The 20,826-nt window shown below is 41.6% G+C and overlaps 1 protein-coding gene across 5 annotated transcripts in view; it reads left to right on the top strand.

Moving 5' to 3' along the window:
- NME7 (NME/NM23 family member 7) overlaps nt 1–20,826 on the top strand; it is a 240,766-nt gene that overhangs the window by 218,951 nt on the left and 989 nt on the right. The window lies entirely within an intron of this gene.

Below are 20,826 nucleotides of genomic sequence, written 5' to 3'. Positions count from 1 at the left end.
TCTTGTCGATTCAGTTAACAAAAAACTGACTTGAAATAATAGGATGTGGTATGATAGGGCTTACAGCATTCAAATATAAACAGCTAGCTGATCTTACTAAGTGTCTAGACACAGGCTAAATCTTCTTTCCCAAAATAAATTGTACATGTTCCAATCATTTTGGAATTAATTATTTTCTAAAATCATTCAAATTATTAATAATTTGTATCAATAGTGCCATGCTCTTACCATTAATTTCATTTTTTTCCTCTCACTTATCTTTTCCCTACTCATTTCCTTCTATTCTGACATGCCATTGGCACCCAGAAATCCTAATATAATGTCTGTGTATTTTTTCCTATTACCATTTTAGGAAGAGAATAAAACCATAAAATAGTAAGTCAGTTATAGAGTTCCCTGGGTTTTTTTGACTCAGCCACACCTGTTTTTCAAATGCCCTTTTCCACCTCGGGATTCTTAGTTTGCACTCTAATTTTGCTCAAGGAATGGGAGATCTAATCAGTGTCTTATAAGAATATGCCAGCACTTTTGCAATGGACTGAACATATCTAGGAGAGTGATTAGTTGAGGCATTTGACTTGTCTTTTGAAGGTCAAGCAGATGGTAGTATAATGTGCTCTCCTGCATGTAGTTTGTGGCATAAATTTCCCTCTTAAACTACTTTTATTTCATTCTTCTTTTTTTTAATGTTTTCCAACCAATCACATTTAAAACGAAGGATGCTTATCTTCAGAGTCAGTATGAGAAACTGAAATTTAAATGTTTAGGATCAACAAAATTGAAAGCATCTTTTATTCATGTATTTATTCAACAAATATTTCTTGGATAACTACTACATTTAAAAGAAAAGAAAACTTTCTTCATTGTATTATTTCTTTGCATCACATTTTATTTAAGGGCATAAAATTCTTTGCCAAAAGCTGGAGATCTGTCACTGGGGAAAGACTATAGAAAGTTCAGGTTCTGACCTCACGGAGCTAACATTTTGAGAAGGTGAAACAATCACACATACATAATGACAATGGCCAAAATCAGACTCTATGTAATTTAGTAGATCACATGGTCCTAAATAATGAGCTCATGATCAGGCATTATGGACATTATGCTTTTTGTGTTGGTGGTGCTGTTATTTAATAGACTATTTCTTAGAGCCGTTTTAGATTCACAGCAAAATTGAGTGGAAGGTACGTTGATTTCGTACGACACTCCAACCCCACACAGGCATAGCCTCCCCCTTGTTGACACCCCCTACCGGAGTGGTACATTTGTTGCAGTTAATGAACCTAGTGTACATTAGAGTTCACCTTTGATGTGTTCATTCAGCGGGTTTGGACAAACATATAATGAATGACATGTAGCCACAAGTATGACATCATACAGAGTTGTTTCACTGCCTAAAAAATCCTCTATTCTCTGTGCATTCATCCCTCCTCCTCCCCAACCCCTGGCAACCACCGATTTTTTTTTTTACTGTCTCCATGGTTTTGCATTTTTCAGAATGTTACCTGTTTGGAATCATACAGTATGGAGCCTTTTATTTTATTTTATTTTTAAATTTTTTATTATATTAGTCACCGTACAGTACATCCTTAGTTTTTGATGTAGTGTTCCATGATTCATTGTTTGCGTATAACACCCAGTGCTCCATGCAATATGTGCCCTCCTTAATACCCATCACCGGCCTATCCCAATCCCCCACGCCCCTCCCCTCTGAAGCCCTCAGTGTGTTTCCCAGAGTCCATAGTCTCTCATGGTTCATTCCCCCTTCTGTTTACCCCCTCTTCATTCTTCCCCTCCTTCTCCTACCGATCTCCCCGCTATTTCTTATGTTCCATAAATGAGTGAAACCATATGATAATTGTTTTTCTCTGATGTGGAGAAAGGGGAACCCTCTTACACTGTTGGTGGGAATGCAAGTTGGTATAGCCACTTTGGAAAAACATTCAAAAAGTTAAAAATAGAGACTCCCTATGACCCAGCAATTGCATTACTGGGTATTTACCCCAAAGAAACAGACATAATGAAGAGAAGGGCCATATGCACCCCAATGTTCATAGCAGCATTGTCCACAATAGCTAAATTGTGGAAGGAGCCGAGATGCCCTTCAACAGACAAATGGATAAAGAAGATGTGGTCCATATATACAATGGAATATTACTCACCCATCAGAAAGAACGATTACCCAACATTTGCAGCAACGTGGACGGGACTGGAGGAGATTATGCTAAGTGAAATAAGTATGGAACCTTTTAGAATGGCTTCTTTCACCTAGTAATATGCATGTAAGTTTCCTTCATGTCTTTTCATGGCTTGATAGATCACTTCTATTTAGTGCTGAATAATATTCCATTATCTGGTTGTACCACAGTTTATCCATTCACCTAGTGAATATAGGTCATCTTAGTTTCTTCCAAGTTTGACAATTATGAAGTAAAATGCTACCGATATCTACATACAGGCTTTTGTAAGGACATAATTTCTCAACTCCTTTAGGTAAATACCAAGGAGAGTGATTGCTGGATCATGTGGTAAGAGTTTGTTTACTTTTGTAAGAAACTCTCCAGCTGTCTTCTAAAGTGGCTGTGCCCTTTTGCATTCCTATCAGCACTGAATGAGAGTTCTATGCTCTGCGGTCTCACCAGCATTTAGCGTTGTCAGGGTTCTGGATTTTGACACTTCTAATAGGGAGTAGTAGCATCTAATTATTGTTTTAATTTGCATTTCCCTGATGACACATGACATGAGGCATCTTTTCATATGCTTATTTTCCATTTGTATATCTTTTTGGTGAGGCTTGTAAGATCTTTGGCCCATTTTTTCATTGGGTTGTTTTTATTGAGTTTTAAAAGTTCTTTGTATATTTTGGATAACAGTCCTTTGTCACAAGTCTTTCACAAATATTTTCTCCCAGTCTGTGGCTTGTCTTCTCATTCTTTAGCAATGTCATCGCAGAGCAAAAGAAGTCCAGCTTAACAATTATTTCTTTCATGGATCACGCCTTTGATATTGTACCTAAAAAGTCATTACCATACCCAAGGTCATCTAGGTTTTCTCTTATATTATCTTCTAGGGTTTTAATAGTTTTGTGTGTTGCATTTAGGTCTGCACTCCATTTTGAGTTAATTTTTGTGAAGGATGTAATATCTGTATCTAGATTCATTTTTTTTGCATGTGGATGTCCAGTGCCAGCACCATTTGTTGAAAAGACTATCTTTGCTCCATTGCATTGTCTCTGCTTCCTTGTCTAAGAACAGCTGGCTGCATTTATGTAGGCCCTGTGTCTGGGCTCATATTTTGTTCCATTGACCTGTTTGTCTCTTCTTTCATCAGTACCACACTGTCTTGGTTACTGTAGCTTTATGGTAGACCTTGAAGTCAGATAGTGTCAATTCTCCAACTTTGTTCTTCTCCTTCGATGCTGTGTTGGCTCTTCTGGGTCTTTTGCCTCTCGATGTAAACTTCAGAATCAGTTTTTAGATTGTCGATATCCACAAAATATGATGTGGAGCATCTGTTTATATGCTTAGATGCCTTCTCTAACATATCTTCTTCGAGGATAATATATCACCAGTTAAGAAGACCAATTGCACCATTATGTTTCCTTTGCTCCCTTGTCAAAGATCAGTTGACTATATTTATGTGGATCTGTTTCTGGGCTCTGTTGTGTTCATTGATCTGTCTGTTCTTTTATCAATACCCCACTATGTTGGTTAGTGTCGCTTCATGGTTGGTGTGTGTCTTCTGTATCTTCTTCTTTCAAGAAACTAGTTCTTCTTTGATTTCTCTTGTCAGAGTTTTGTAGATGTCCTCATATAGATGTTTAACATATTTGTTAGATGTACACCTAAGTATTTCATTTTTTGGATATAGCATAAATGTATTTTTAATTTCAAATCCAACTTGGTTATTGCTGGTATGGGAAAATGAGTGATTTTTGTAGCTTAACTATAACCTGCAACCTTGCTATAATCTCTTTTTAGCACCAGAAGTGTTTTGGTCAGTTCTTTCAGGTTTTCTACATAGAGGATTATGTCATTTGCAAACAGAGCCAGTTTATTTTTCTTTCCTAATCTCTCTGCCTTTTATTTCCTTTTCTCGTCGATCCCATTAACTGGGAATTCCTGTATGATGTTGAAAAGCACTGGTGAGAGAAGATATCCTTGCCTTTTTCCTGATCTTACTGGAGTTTCTCACCATTAACTATGATGTTAAATGTACAGGGTTTTTTTTTGTAGATATTCTTTTTTTTTTTTTTTTTTTTAAGTAAACCCTACACCCAGGTGGGGCTTGAACTCATGGTCCCTAGGATCAAGTGTTGCATACTCTACTGACTGAGCCAGCCAGGTGCCCCTAGATATTCTTTATTAAGTTGAGGAAATTCCCCTCTAGTTCCTAGTTTGCTAAGAGTTTTTATCATGAATGTGTGTGAGATTTTATCAAATGCTTTTTTTGCATCTATTAATATAAACATGTGATTATTCTTTTTTTTTTTTAAGATTTTATTTATTTATTCGACAGAGATAGAGACAGCCAGCGAGAGAGGGAACACAAGCAGGGGGAGTGGGAGAGGAAGAAGCAGGCTCATAGCGGAGGAGCCTGATGTGGGGCTCGATCCCATAACGCCGGGATCACGCCCTGAGCCGAAGGCAGACGCTTAACCGCTGTGCCACCCAGGCGCCCCTGTGATTATTCTTTTTTAACCTGTTGATGTAAGGATTTCATTAATTGATTTGCAAATGTTGAGCAAGTTTTATGTACCTGAGATAAATCCCACTTGATTGTGCTTTTAAAATCTTTTTACTTATTGTTGGATTCCTTTTGCTAATATTTTGAGGGTGTTTGATCTATGTTCATGAGAGATATTACTATGTAGTCTTCTTGTCAGTCTTTCTGGTTTTGGTATAAGAGTAATGTGACTTCATAGAATAATGAGTCAAGAAGTACTCCTTCTGCTTCTATCTTCTGAAAGAGACTAGAAAATTGGAATAATTTCTTAAATGTTTGGTAAAATTCATCAGTGTTTAGTAGAATTCACATATCTGGGCCTAGCACTTTCTGGGTTAGTTCATGATTGGTTATTCATGATTGACTCAGTGTTGTTAATATAGGCCTATTCAGATCGTCTATTTTTTTCTTGTGTGAGTTTTGGCAGATTGTGTCTTTCAAGGAATAGGTCCGTGTCAGCTAGGTTGTCAGATTCGTGGGCATGGAGTTTTTCATAATATTTCTCTGTTATCCTTTTAATTTACATGGGCTCTCCAGTGATGTCCCCGCTGTCATTTCTGATATTAGTAATTTTTGTTCTCTCTTTCTTGCCTTGCCTCCCTAGAGGCTTACTGATTTTAAGTAACCGCTTTTGGGTTTGTTGACTTTTTTTTCCTATTGATTTCCTGTTTTAAATTAATTTTTGCTCTCATTTTTATTATTTTTCTTCCATTTAATTGAGATTTAAATTGCTCTTCTTTTTCTAGTTTTCTAGTTTTCTAAGGTAAAAGTTTAGATTAGGCCGTCTTGACAAATGCAGGCCTGAGTATTCACATCCTGAAATTCCTTCTGTTGTTATCACTGATAAAAGCACACTGAGCTAGGGGTCCAACAAGGTAAGAGACAAGCACAAGACAGTATTGAAACAGTATTTTATAATACTTGTTATATCATGTTCTCAATTCTTAAAATATATTCTCATACATTTCCATATATATATATATATATATACAAAAGGAGATCAGGATAGAAAAGTAGTTGAGGGACCACAGCATTTAGGAAAATCTTATATGGAGGTGGGATTTGGCTGTACATTAAAGAAAGTAAGAAAAGGTGAGCGTTTTACAAATAAGGAGTATTTTGAATAAAGACATGGAAAAAGACATGTACATGTTGAAAGAAACATGAATACACATTTTAGGCTGGAGTTTAAGGGTCCACGTAGTAGGGAACAGGTAGGGAAGATAAGTTTAAGGAAGAAAGCGCTAGAAGAGAGAGGCCCTTTAATTTGGGGGCTTGGAGCTTGGAATTTCACAAACAGAATGGTTTGCTTTGTATAGCACACCTCAATGCAGGTTTATATCATCTGCTTCAAAGTCTTTTTAGGCGGATAGTTTTTCTCTGTTCAGTGACACAGTAAGTACAAAACTGGCCTCTCTAGATAGCTAAAGATTATGAAAAATTTGGAACCTATGTAGAAGGAACATTCCTCATGCAGTATCTCATTTATCACAAAAAAATAAGAAAGAAAAGTGACAACTATGGGAAGCACAGTAGAAATTACAAATATACTTTTTAAAAAATTTTATTTATATTTATTAACATATAGAAAAGTGAAAGTTTTCACAGAATGGATTTGTTTAGCATTTTCCTGATAGTAAGTCAAGCCCTCTATAACCTGGCCACTTTCAGCAGAACCGTCTTTATTCCAATAATTCTGTCTTTGTTGTGATTTAATCTTAGAAGCACCACCAAGAGTTCTGTGAGTCAATTTCTGGACTAATGAAGCATATCTACTGATTAGGAATTAAATGAAAACAAAGATTTTCTTTATAAGCCAAACTTCTCTACGTACCACATCTGAATAAGTTCCTGGAAGGTCTCAGTACTAAAACCCTAGAGGTATTTAATGGCACAATAATGGGAATCAGGTAATAGGTTATAGAAATTAGCCTCCTTACTTAATGGCTATAGCATAAAATGTCGCTGGGCATTGATACCAATATTATAATTCCAGGTCAACAATATTTTAAATGAAACACTAGGTTAAGAAATTTTCATTTTTAGCCCATGCCTTTCCACTATCACCCAAACAGGGATACAGTTTTTATTTAAAAAAAAAAAAATTTAAGGATGTAATTTTTAAAAGAAAACTAGAAATAATAGATTTATAAGTTAAAAGGAAATGAAGCAAAGATTTTTTAAAATAAATTTTTATTATATTCTGTTAGTCACCATACAGTACATTCCTGGGTTTTCGATGTAAAGTTCCATGATTCATTAGTTGCGTATAACACCCAGTGCACCATGCAATACGTGCCCTCCTTACTACCCATCACCAGCCTATCCCATTCCCCCACCCCCTCCCCTCTGAAGTCCTCAATTAAAGATTTTTTTTTCATTTGGAAGTGACATATAGGGATTTTCAGTAGTCCCTTGGGAATGATAGCAAAGCAAATGATAAACATTTTACAGCTAGAAATTTTTATGGCTCTTTTACATTCCACTGAGGTGAATACATATTTGTTTTCCTCATTCAAGTAGATGACATTTTAGCCATGTGGGAACTGTCGTGCTGGCCTCTGGGGCATTTCCCCCCTAATATGTTCAAAGATTAGATTCACATTACCCCAACTTAAAAATGTCGCTTCCCATTTAAATCAGTAAGTCTAGACAAAAGTAATAGGGAGTAATTGCAGAAGAAATCGATATTTTTTATCTATTATTTTCAGTATTAATTTCCAAAGTAGAAGCATGGTAGAGTCCCACAGGGTCACTGAAGGCCTCAAAAGATTCCTTCCACCTCCAATTACAAACCCACAAGTAAGAGAAACTTCAGATGAGTTAAAAGTATAAAATGACATGGGGGCGCCTGGGTTGCGCAGTTGTTAGGCACCTGCCTTGGGCTCAGGGCGTGGTCCCAGAGTTCTGGGATCGAGCCCCACATCAGGCTTCTCCGCTGGGAGCCTGCTTCTTCCTCTCACACCCCCCCTGCTTGTGTTCCCTCTCTCGCTGGCTGTCTCTCTCTCTGTCAAATAAATAAATAAATAAATAAATAAATAAATAAATAAATAAATAAATCTAAAAAAAAAAAGTATAAAATGACATGGGTTACTAGCCCTTCCTCCAAGATTTTATGAATGTAACAGCCATCAAGGCTAATTTGAAAAGGGGCATATTAAAAAAAGAAAGTACATATTTAATCTTAGTTTCAGAGTCCTTAAGCCTTTGGCTCATATTTAGCACTAAATTTTAAACCAGAGACTAAGTTTCTATATGATCTGAAGGACTTCCATTTTAAAAGGAAGTGAAAGAGGTTAATTAAAGCCCTAGATTTTTATGGCTTGGTTTTGTTAATTAAAAAAGTGTCGTTCTCATAATCTCCCATAATTTAAGGTTTCAATAGAATTTCCCTGTTCACTGCAAGAGATTATTTTAGAATTCCCAGGGTCAAAGATTCAGTAAGGTCTTTCCTTGGTGCCCAGACCATCCGTTCAAGAGAAAAAGCTCTGTTTTTTAATATGATCACTGTGCTGCCTGTTTTACTAAACTTCCTTTTGTAGGTTTTGAAGACTTGGGGTACTTACTTGTTCAGTGGCCCATAAATCCTGTCTACTCAGTGTGTTGCGTGTGTCAGTGACATGGGGGCACCCCGAAAGAATGCCAAGCAGCAAACGTTACTCTTTCAAAGATGTCACCAACACAGATAATTCAATAAACCGGAGTTTTGACCCAACAATATAAATAAGTGAAACATTTATCCAGAGTATTTTAGTCACTCTGACTCATTGTGGAATCAGGCCATTTATGAATTACCGTTCCCAAGATCTGACACTCTTGTTGGAGAAGCCTGAAAAATTTTCCATGATGCCAAGACAAGTGATTCAAGAAGGTGGTATTTAATTCTTACGTATAGTTGACATTTTTATCCCAAACCCGCTTCAATGCAATATTTGCACTTTATGTTAAATGTAACTCTAATATCTCCTTTACTCAGCGGAATTGGCATTCTCACATGAATTAACAGTGCCAGATTCCGAATAGCTCTCATTAAATGTTGACATCACAGATGTCATTTACAAGAGTGAAAGAAGAAGCTCGAAATAGCAAAGCATTTTCCCTTTTGTACTATAAGATGTTTTAAAGCTTTTCAAAAGAAAGAGGGTCCCAAGCGACAGAGTTTTATCTTTCTGCCTTTGGTGTAGAAGTGATCTTTCCTTTCTGGTGTTTTATGTCCTTAGAGGAACATTTTACCTACCAAGCTCAGACCCCTGATTTAGATGGTTAGTCTGACCACCTACCAGTTTCTTTAAGTTCCATAAGAGTTTTTCTGTTGATTGATTGGTTAGTGGCTTAAAATAGAGATTCTAAGGTCACAAAATACAAGAGTGGGGATAGGAGGAAGAGGGTTCAGAAACAGTATTGTGGGCAGAAGGAATTGAATGTTCAGAGACCCAGAAACAGGACAGAAGATGAAGCATTCAGTTAATAGTTTGAAATTTGAATGATGAGAGTTTAAAATCTTAAGGAACTGGGGGTTATGCTAGAACTTGGAACTGTTGGCCTGGTCCAGGTTTTGAAGGGTTGTGTTTTGTTTTCTGAGTCAGGAGCGATATTCAGAAAATGCCAGTGGCAGGATATAGAGTCGGTCAGAGGGGGATGAAGAGTGGAACTGGTAGATAACCAGTGCGTCCTGCTTCTGGCTGCGTTTGTCATACGCGTGTCTGGTTTTCCGTGTCTAAGCTGGAGCTCTGCGACAGAAGTGTTAAACGTCAGCATTTTCTGCTGTTTTCATCTTTAAGAAACAGAGAGTGCATAATAAGGAGGCAGGAATGTCACTGAGGGGGTTGCACAGCATGTTCTCAGGTCTTTCAAGTTCTTAATTTCTGCGTTTCTGATTTTCCAAACTATTCAATTAATTTTCAGTTGACCTAGCTATACTAGCCAGTATTTCGAAATTTCCCTCAAATTTTCTGTTGTATTATGTATGATGGATTCAAAGCGTGGCTTTGACCAGAAAGGTCATTCCATGCTTGGAAAGGGCCTCTGAAAAATCATAGGCAGCTTCAGAGTGATTTGTTTTGTTCTGTTTTGTTTTCAAAATCAACCCAAGTGTGTCTCAGTGAAGGTAGATCATTTCCATCCATGTTAGGGGAGTCACCGGTCCCAGGCGGGGGGTGTGGTGCCTGCCCTGAAGAAAACACCAAGCACGCCGCCACTAATTAGCTCCCTTGATAGTGATTTCATCTAAAAGCGTAAGGACTGAGTAAATCAGTGAACGTAGGTCTCCTCCCCGATGCTTACAGACTGAGGATGAGGTCCAGCTGAAATGCTCTGGCTGATGAAGGAGTGGGACAGGAACAGGACAGGTGGTTCTGAATCCTCGCGGAGGCAAGATTTTCTTCCTGCAATTATTGGATTGGACTTCGCTCTTTTTAAACATTAGGTTTGTATGTTTTCGGACTCTTTCTTGGAGATGCCTACACTGGAAATGTGTGTTTAGCATGAAGGAGAATAGCAGTAGAAGACAGCACACTTGACCCCAGAACCTCAGCTGAGCTCCTTGCTGACTTCCGTCACTCCGCTGGGTGGGAGAAAGCACAGTGCATGTGGTTAAAATTAGATTGCCCAACCCACACCCTAATTCTGCTTCTTAGCTAGCTGTGGGACGCACACTTCAGTTTCCTGAACTGTCCTGTGCAGCTAACAATCCCAGGTCCGTGAGAATCATGAGTATTAAACGCGATGATGAATGCAAAGCATTTAGAACAGTGCTGTTGTTGTCGCCATTACCGTCATGGTTATTACTGTTATTTATATCCGTGAATAATTTGGCTGCTAGGAACAGAAACACCAAAAATAGCACAAATTAGAAGTTGCTTATGGGGAAACAAGAAGCGAGGCGGTCTCAGGTTTAACAGAGTGACTCTTCCTGCTGAAAAGGAAACCATGAAGAGACGTGTCTTGTTCATTCAGGCTGCTATAACACCACCATTGACTGCATGGCTTACAACCACCAGAAATCTATTTCTCATAGTTCTGGAAACTAGACAGTCTAACGTCAAGGCACCAGCAGATTTAGTGACAGGCTTCGGTTCAGCAGCTCAAGAATCCAGGCCTGAGATCATTGCAGTAATCTTGGCCCTTCCCCATGATTGCCTCTTAGGTCCAAGGTGGCTGCTCTACTCTAGCATCCTGGGCTCGTTCCAGGCAGAAGGAACTAAAGGGCAAAGGGCAAAAAGACTCGACAGGCTGAGTGTGCCTGCTTTAGTGAGCTTTCCAGGAAGCCCTACCCAACAACTTTGCTTGCATGACAATGGTCCGAAATTAGTCACAGGCCTCCCCTCCACCCATGTGTAATGAAGGCTATGCACTTTGCTTCCCCCAATGGAATAGAAATTCTCTTTATGAAGGGGAAAGAAAGAATGAGTATCAGTCTCTACCACATTATTTTCAGTGTTGTCATTTTTGTCCTTATGGGTATTATCTTGAAACAACGCCATCTTTCTTTCCTGTAAATTTTCCAAAGACAGAATCCCTGACTCTTCAATATGTCTACATGAATCTTTAAAATAGCACCAGCGGGGTATGCCAACAGCAGAGGCACCAGTATATTAATTGATTGAGTTCTGAGTTAGCCTTTGACATTTCTGTTCCATTCTGAGTCATTTAAGAGAATGGGAAACGTGAATTAAATGATCTAGACTTTTGATGAGGCCAAGGCAGAGGTATGCCCTTCAACAGAAGGCTATAAACTAAAAGCCAGACTATTCTAAATGAAATCTTTAAACTGATAAGGCTTTAGATAACTTGTTGTTTTCTGCTATTCCAAAAACCCAAAGAACTTTTGTAGTATATTATGAGCCAACAGTACTCTTCTTTGAAAATAAGTTAAGATTAAGTTTTGATAGGAAAAGCATTTGTCCGAAGCATCTCTCTGTCATACGTGGCTCTTTTCCTTTTTATTAGGGATATAGCCACTCACTTCTTACCTCCTGAAATCCTCTCTAGTTCTTTTCTGCCCTGAATTGTCCCCTGCAAATCTGCCATGGTCTTGGCTGGCCTAGGAGTAAGGGCCCTTTCCCATTCTGTTCCGGAATGTCAGCATTTGTGTTGTTATATCAGCGTGATTGGCAGAGGGCAATGATGGAGACTACGTGAGAAGCCTCTTTGTAATCTAGAGCCAGCTTGGATACAGAGTGGGTGAGAAGGGTGTGAAAAAGAAGAGAAACAGAAACTGCACGATGTCGTCACTTATTCAGCGACTATTTGTGGCCTACTGTATGTGAACAACTCGGGAGGGTAGGAAGAAGGAAGAGGGACATCCCTGGCCCTGCCGGAGTTATGGGGGTAAAAGAAAGGCTATTTCAAGTGGTAAAGCCCTTTCTCTGCTGTTGAGTGGTGGATATGACGAGTGCCTGCAGCCAAAAACTTGCTTTTAGTGGATGTACTGTTGGGCTCTATGAAAGCCAAGCCAACACTGAGATTGGATGTCATACCGTGGGAAATAGGGAGCCCACCGAGGTCTTGACTGGGGAATAATTGGTACTTAGGGAAGCCTCGTGACAGTGGTGGTGGATGGAGCCCAGGATGGGCCAGAGCCTCTCTGTCTTCCTGGAGTTTGCTGGCGACTCATCTTGTCCTCCTTCTGCTCCCGTCTCCCCAATAGAAGCACTGGCCGCCTACGCTCGGGCCATTGTCCCAAATCACTTTCCCTGGGGACCATGCAATAGACTTTTTATGTAATAAGAAGCTTAAAATTTCACGCAAATGTAATTTAGCCGAGGATACTTTTTTGCTAGTAACAGTCAAGAATGTTTATAGAAAAATACGGCAATTGTCTTTTATAACATGGCTATCAAAGTTTAAGAATATTTCTTCAACATCTCCATCTTACCCTTCACAGAGATTATCAAAATATAATTCTAAACATTTTGAACCTTCCCATCGTTGAATATAAGGAAGTCATTTTTTCCTTAAATCTTTAATTACCTCAACATTTGCTCTCTCGATTTCTTTCCAGACTTAAGTGAAAAAGTCCACTCCTACTATTCCCCTCATTATCTAACAAATTCTGATTATACATTCTGTCAGCTTTTATCTGAGAGCCTTTTTTACTTTTCTTATATGTCTTTATCAAAGCAATGTCCTATCTTCTAAATAATTTTAGTTGCTAGTTTCTAATTCCATTATTTTCATCTTGGAGCTTTTCTAACAGAGACGTGTATGAAGTATAGCAACAAGAACTTCCCAAGAAACAAATACCCTGTGGTTTTTTTGAAAAGGGCACCATAATTCCTTGGGTTTCATTTCCAGTATCCTTTATGAGGTCAGTCAACAATGATGGCATCCCAGACAACAATTGCCCCTTAGGCCCAAGTCCTTAGGGAAACAACAGAACACACTTGACGATCCCTTTCCTGAGTCACTGTGTATTGTTTATAGAACTCATTCAGTGAACCTGCTTTGATTTCTTTCTTGTGAACACCCAAGATAACCCTGTTACAGTTTACTGCCTCCATTTTGCCCGCATTCCTCATTTCGCTGTGTGAGGCCAATAACCCATCTCCTTGGCACACCTTTCGTGTCAGGGGCCTCCAATGTACTGCGAATACCAGCAAAAGCCAACGTGACTGGGAGGTTTCATTCTCTCCTTCAGATCACTTATGCCATCACATGGGCTTGGTTCCAGCCCTGATTTCTGGGGTACCTGCTTTCACCAACTCTGGGGCAGTAGTTCGCAACCCTAGTGAACGTGAGAAGTATCTGTGGGGCCATTGGAAAATGTGAACGTTCAGGATCTTCCCAAGACCAAATGAATCAGACTCTCCTAAGATAGGGTCTTAGCGTGTAGTTATTGTTAAAACTCCAAAGGGTGATTCTGATATACAGGCAGATTGAAAATCACTAATCTCAAGAAAGCATCATCATATTTACCTTTTCTTTTCTTGCTTTTTTTTTTTTAAATTAAGAATAGGATATGTTCTCTGTCAAAAACCTTTCTTCTGTGGGGAATGGGCAAAAATGAATTTCAAATGTGAAGTGTCAAGTTCATCTGAGTGTTCTCCCCCACTTGCCTGATATTCCAGCTGAGATGACCTGCTCTCAGCTTCACTCCGACTTCCAGCAGAGCCCAGCCTGAGCTGCTTTGTGAAAATGTGTGATTTGTCCCGGGGGCTGCAACTTTATAAATCCACCCATAAACTTACATATACATTCATCCCAGTGAGGTAGGTTTTGTTAGCCCCATTTTTAGATTAAGCAACAGGCTCAGAGAGTTTAACATACTTGCCTAAGAGCACCAGGACATAGCGGCTAGAATCAAGCTCAGTTCTTTCCAAGCCCAGACTCACCTCTCTCACCCTTTACCCACATTCCCCAAATGTTAGCGTTTTCCTGTGTCACGATGTCCAGATCATCCCCTTCTCTCTCTCACCTTGTGCGCGTGTGGGCCTATTAATATGATGTATATGTTTGACCGTAAGTGACAGACATAAATCCCTTTTACTTCTCAATACTTCAGTGTCTATCTCCTACAAATCCAGAACACTGCTCTATACAGAGCAATGATTAGACCCCAGGAAATTAAGACAGTACTACTGTCTGTGTACGGACATTAAAATCTCACCAGTTTCCCCGATAAATGTCTTTTGCAGCAAAAGAAAAAATGTTTCTGGTCTGGATCCAGTTGAGGATTACATGTTGCATTTGGTTCTCACGGGTCTTTACTGTCTTTGTCCGCAAAGGTCTTCTGTCGGCCTTTGTCGTTCATGACCTGGTTAATTGTGGAGTTTCTCCTCTGGTGGGCGGGAGTGGCCTGGGCGGCTTGGGCTCTCACAGAATGGTGCAGTTGCCCAGAGGACCGTGGCTGCATCGCCGTACAGCGGGCTGGGCCGCAGCACTGTGAGCATATTGGAGAAACAATAATGATATTTATTATGGTGTATTTACTACATGCTAGCACTGTAATGCTTTCCTTGTTCTAACTCTAATTTTCAAAACAACCCTATGTAATAAATATTCTTAGGTTATAGATATGGAATCTGAGAAACAGAGAGGTGATGTGACTTCCTCAAGGTCATCCAGCCTGGAAACGGCCAGGCCAGGGGTCAGACTCTAACAAGCAGGCTCTACCCCTCGTAGGAGCCTTAAGCAGCCCAGGCAGAACCTGAGGCACTAGACAGAGTTACGTGCCCTTGGGCGAAGAGTTCGCTCTAAATGCTGACGCCCGCGGCTCATCAACTGGAAAAGGGGGCTGATTTCTACTTTGTAAAGTCAGTTGTAAGGATCATACACGATAATCTGGTAAAGCCCATGTCTCGAGGACTCCATTTTTAAAGCAAAAGTGGAATTTAAAATGTGAATATTGAACAGCTATCCCTAGCTCTCACTGGCTTACGTAGCTCTCAGAGTGTACTTTTATAATCATTGAGTGTAGGGAGGAAAAGGGAACCGAAGTGACAAACATCTATTCATATTTTTAGAGTTTTTGAGGGGTGGGGAGGGACTAGGTACAACCAAAACCACCTTCAAGGCAGAAGAGGCCAGATAGTGAGTCATGAAGCCCAATTTTAGAATAAACTTCTAGAAAGGACTCCTGCATCTTCAGTTATATTAGAAAAAAAAAAAAGGTATGTATTTCCAGTAAGGAGAAAGGTCAGTGCCACCCTATTCCGGGTTGAGGAAGAATTACCTTTCAGCTTTAAAAAGAGAGTTGTTCTCATTAGTGGACGGCAGGCAGTAAGAAAATCAAGTGGGCTTTAAAAGAGAACTCTAGGCACACAGGGTTTACAGATTTCCTGAAATATAGGGTCATCTTAATGGGAAATTTTCATTTTGTCTTAAAACATTTCAAATATCTGAAACATTTCAAGTATGGCCTCTGAACCTATGGAGAAGGTAAAACTGAATGAAGGGAAGACTGTTAGGACTAAGTTCCGTGTTATTTCTCGCAGCCTGTAAACAGAGTTGAGTGCTACGTCGGAGCCCAAGGGCTTCCTGGGCTCCGTGGCTGCCAGAGGAGGCAAGGATAGATTGCTCGTCTCCTTTCTCTGAAGGCTGGATCTTTCCTCCGAGCCCCTCCTTTAGCTACCACCTCTTTCCTTCCCAGGGCTCTATTTGGGGAGTGGAAAATAGGTGGTAACTTGGAGAGAAAGACAAAGAGGGAGAGGGAGCCCAGCCCAGGTTCAGGCAGGGTTCAGGTCTCCTGTGTGTGGCCTGTCTGCAGCCTCTCCTCTTCCTCACCCCTGCCCCAGGGCTTCAGCCTGCCGTCCTGGCCTCTCATCCTCTCCAGGTGAGACTTCCAGCTCCATGGCCTGCCTCCCCTGTGCCTTCCCGACCCACCAGCTCTCACCAGAGATCAGTTGATTGCTTGTTTTAAAAGCAGCCCTTTCTACCACAGTTTCCATTCAGCCAATAGGAAAACCATGCAAACATAGCCCTAGCATAGAGGCCCATGGCTATAAACAGAACTGGTTCAGAATGGAATGTAGGGCCCCTTGTTCAAAAACTATTAAGAGGGGAGCCTGAGTGGTTCAGTTGGTTAAATGTCTGCCTTCAGCTCAGGTCATGATCCCGGAGTCCTGGGATCGAGCCTCATGTCAGGCTCCCTGCTCAGCGGGGAGTCTGCTTCTCCCTCTGTGTCTCACCTCACTTGTGCTCTCTCTCTCTGTCTCTCTCTCAAATAAATAAGTAAAATCTAAAAAAATAAAAAATAAAAATAAAATTAAAAAAAAAAAACTATTAAGATCTCAAAAGGGAGACCGTGGAAAGAACATGTAACCGGGCATGGCCCTTCCAGCACATGGTCCTGTGCAATGGCCCAGGTTGCTCACCCGCAAAAGCATCTCTGGCGAGAAGGGGCCCAAGTGAGTTGAGAGTTGTTTTTCTACCGAATTAGCTGGTGTATTTGAAAATCAATATCATGTTATTGGAACACTAGCAAACTTGTATCTCAATCAAATTCAGATCAACTGGATTTTATCTGGAAGCCTGTCCAGTATAGTGGCCTAGGTGCAAGTATTCCGATTTGGTGCCTGACCTCCATGACAGCGGGAGGGGTGAATTCTGTAAATGTTCCCACACATCTATAGTCTTACTTAAAAGAAAAAAAAAAATAACTCCACAGGTATTTTTGACGCCCAGCCAACCTTAAGACCCATTGGGAAATAGATGGCTGCACTTTCCCCCCAAAGCACCTGACTCAGTTGTCTGTGGAAGAGCCTGGACATCTGTAGCAGTGAGCTCCTCCAGAGACTCCCATGTGAAGCCAGGTATAATAACTGTGCAAAGGGACTTCACGCTAGCTCCATGTTCTAGAAATTCCATGGGGGGTGGTGATGGACAGGACTGCAATCATGAGCCTCAAGACCCGCTTTTGCTACACACTATACTCAGGGCAAAAATGGTTCCCTGGAAGCCTTTGCTGAGGCTACACTTGAAGCAATTATAGAAGATTTATATTTATTTGAATTCCATTGTTAGAGGATTTTCGATAACGTAGATACGCAGTCATGGGTAAATGCAGAGTCTACTCCACGGGAGATTAAGAGCCAAGAGGCTTAGAGTTGTAGGTGAAGATTCAGATTCTGGTCCTGCTGACTCAGCAAGTGCCCCAGTGGGGCCTATGGAAGGAAGTCGTGGCCCCTGGGCCGCAGGATCCTGATCTGTGTGGAGGTGCGGAGAACAGCTTCCTAGAGCTGTTGCGAGGGGTGAGACTTCTGTATGGATTAGACTGTACACTGTGAAGGAGTACGTGAGTGTGAGCTGTTGTGCTCACTTAACCCTAACGGTGAGCGAGAAAGAACCACGCTGCGGGTTAGAAGAGTAGCGACCCATTAGCACGGCGGTCCTGTAGGCAGCTGAAGTCCGCCGTTCCCTTCGTGCGCTTAAATGCAGCTCGTTCTCAAAACTCGAGTTGAATGTCAGCCCCTGTATGAAATGTGTTGTGTCCTACCAGCAGTTTACGATTTCCACTTGTGCCTTAACGCACGCTAGCGACTGGATCTGAGTGTGTGCGTTTTCCTCTTCCCAGGATTTGCCATTTCGGAGGACCAGGGTTCACGCATCACTGGATTATCCTAGATGGGTGTGCTCGGTGTGTCAGTGACGGGGATGATTGGCAGAGGAAGGAGGGAAAGGAAATTAAGTATGGAGAAGAGAATAGGGCAGGCCATTGAAGATATTTGGAAATGCGAAGACCCAAATTACAGAAAGGGACCTTGTCTGTGTGGATGCCCCCTCCCCTAAGCCTCAAGGTCAGCGCTGGGCACAGAGGAAGTGGCTCTGGGGAAACTGGTGAATGGAGGAAAAGAGGCCGGCTCTAGGCAAAGGCTTCTGTATGCACGGACTTCTCAGGTCACGTTCCCTTTTCTCTGGTAGAACCCCGAAGTGCCTGTTGGCCTTATGGGATCCCCTTGCTGCCCCAGGGGTCCAGTGCAGGATCCCCAGAACCTCCCCCCTAGGCCTGATCCTCCCCCACTGGTCATTTTAGAACCTTTGCTCCTTATCAAAGGAATGGCTCTGCTTCCCATTCCTGCAGGACTGCCCCACGCGTCTCCATTGCTTCCTGATTTAATAACCGCAAATCCCTCTGGAAGTTACGGGTACTGAAGGGCCACCTTTCACAGGATGAAGTATTTGGTCCCAAAGCACTTGAACCAAAGGACCGACCCGGCGACTGTGTCAGGCACTGTGGCTGGATGAGTAGATGGGTTTCCAGTCGGCCCGGGCCAGCTCCTTCCCGGTCTATGACGGGCCAACAGCAGAGGAAGGTATGGGACGGGGGAGGGCAGTACAGACTGCTCGGGGGAGTCCTGATTTTATGAAAACCCAGTCTCTTAAAGGCTTTGTGGAGAAGTCAGCCGGAGGTGCTGTGCCGCAGTGTTCGTACAATATGCGCCCCTTCTTAGGGTGCGGAATTCATTTGTGGCTAAATCAAATCTCCGGATCCTGTAGGAAGAGTCAGCACCTCATCATGAGACGCTTGATTTCTCAGAACAGCCCGATGCTGACAGTCTCAGAGAAATACCAAATTCTGACACGAGCCAAGAGATCTGCCTTGGTCTGACCCCCTTCGTTTTACATTGGGTGGGACAGGAGTGCTAACCGCAGACTGACAAGACTGTCTTTCGTGGTCGGCTGTCCCAGGGCAGAGCCTCGGGGACGGGAGGTAACCTGCCAGTTACTGCTAGCTCCCTCGTGAAGGAGAAGAGGGACAGGCGCATTTTCCCTGCTGAATTTGAAACCCGGATCACTTTACTCGATTAAAACTGCTTTTGAATGTTCCTTGGATAGTTTCCCTCCGTCTTCATAAGGCCCTTAGTCCTGAAGGTTCAGAGCAACCTCACTTAGTTCTCCATGAGCTAGACATGCACAGAGAAGTGGCACGAATCCTTTAAGAAGCCAGGAGCTGCAGCGATCTTTGGCCTTCGAAAGATTCTGATAACTGGATTTTCGTCTCTGATTACTGATAATGTTTTTAATTTGGAGCTGGAGCTGTTCCCTCTGGTGATAAGTGCAGTTTGAGCAGGCAGGGCACGCTCTTGTTCCACAATAGAGTTCAAATTTGATTTTGCCCCACCAGGTACAGGACCGGGAAAACTGGGCTTCTGTTAATGCCATACCTTGGCCCAGTGTTCCTAAGTTTTTGTTGGCTGTTTTTCTCTTTCATGAGTTTTGCCATATCTGAGTACCACCTGAAGCTTTACTTACTATTTTGCTTGAAATCCATTCGCTGTTATACTTGAATAAATTTGTTTTACTGCTGTAAATGTAAAACTAGTATTACTTGTCCTTAATTGAAGGTAATAAAATAAATACAATAAAGACAAAAGTTATTAAATTCTAGCTAGATAGTATTGCTTGCCACAGGTTCTGAGCCCAAGGCCTGTATCCCTTTAATTGAAAGGCAGATTAACCTGGGCTGAAGACCAGAACTCGCCTCCCAGGAACGTGATGGATTGGGGTGGGGGAGGGGGGAATGGAGACTCCTTTTTCCTTGGCTCAGTAATCGTTCTAATGCTTTTGACTCCACGTGGTACTCAGCCTACCTTTGAAAAACACTGCCTTTTAAAAAACCCATTCCTTTATGTTCTGGGTGAGGAATTAAGTATTTGGACTTGTGTGAAAACCTGTCTGTAGGATGTGATCAGACTACCACCAAGGAAGTAGATGGCACTGTCCCTACACCCAAAAAATGTGTCATCTAATAAGGGACGGAATAAACTGATAATAGGAGAAAAGACAGAATCGATAAATGTATAGAAGCAAGAGTTCCACAAACATGCAGTATTTCACACCAGCACGTGAGCCGTAGAGGAAGGAAGACAGGTCTGTTTCGTTCACTCATGGATCTATCCCCAGAGGTTAGAAGAGTGCTTGGCACCCAGGAGGCACTCAGCAAATACCTCCTGAGTCAAGGAATACAAACCCCATTCCAGTCTCCCAGTGGGGATGTAACTGTACAGTTCACGGGTGGGGACTGGATTGGTGCAGTGTAGACGGGATATGGAGAGGCAAGATTTAGACGGAATCGTGAGGTGATAGGCAGAGAGCATGCACGCACACGCACTCGCACACACACAGTGGCTCAGACAGTACCTATGAAAGCGGTGGATTAAGTTTGACAAAGGTTGTGACCTTAGAACAGCCTCAAAATGCAAACTACCTCCCTGTCCCCCAATTTGGGTACTCCTTTCCCCAGACCTAAAGCCATCCCCCTTCTTGTTTTATAAACATATTTCAGACTGATACACACCCTGGAAAAGATGTTTCAGCAAGATAAGCCATCTTCGGTTCGAGGAGTGACACCTATTTCTAGAAGTGTGGGTGTGACATTCAGACGCCCGGCTTCGCTTAGGTGGGTTGGTAGTTACAGGTGCCGCCGTACTCCACTTGTTAACGGGGCTCCTCAGACCTTTGCAGCTAAGCTGTGCTGCCCTTTCCCACGGTTCCCTTGGCTGGTTGTTTTTTTGTTAAATGGAATCACTGCTCCTCTGGTATTAATCTGCCGTCACACAATTTGCTGGTCGAGAAATAGCCAAGTCTCTGGAAGTGTTTTTCAAGAATAAACAAGACCAGCGGAGCAGCAGGGTTATAAATGTGAGGCAATAAGGTGGCAGA

The sequence above is a fragment of the Ursus arctos genome, unplaced genomic scaffold (genome assembly GCF_023065955.2).
Source record: "Ursus arctos isolate Adak ecotype North America unplaced genomic scaffold, UrsArc2.0 scaffold_2, whole genome shotgun sequence".
Taxonomy (NCBI): Eukaryota; Metazoa; Chordata; class Mammalia; order Carnivora; family Ursidae; genus Ursus; species Ursus arctos.
This window is presented reverse-complemented; position numbering and strand designations above follow the sequence as displayed.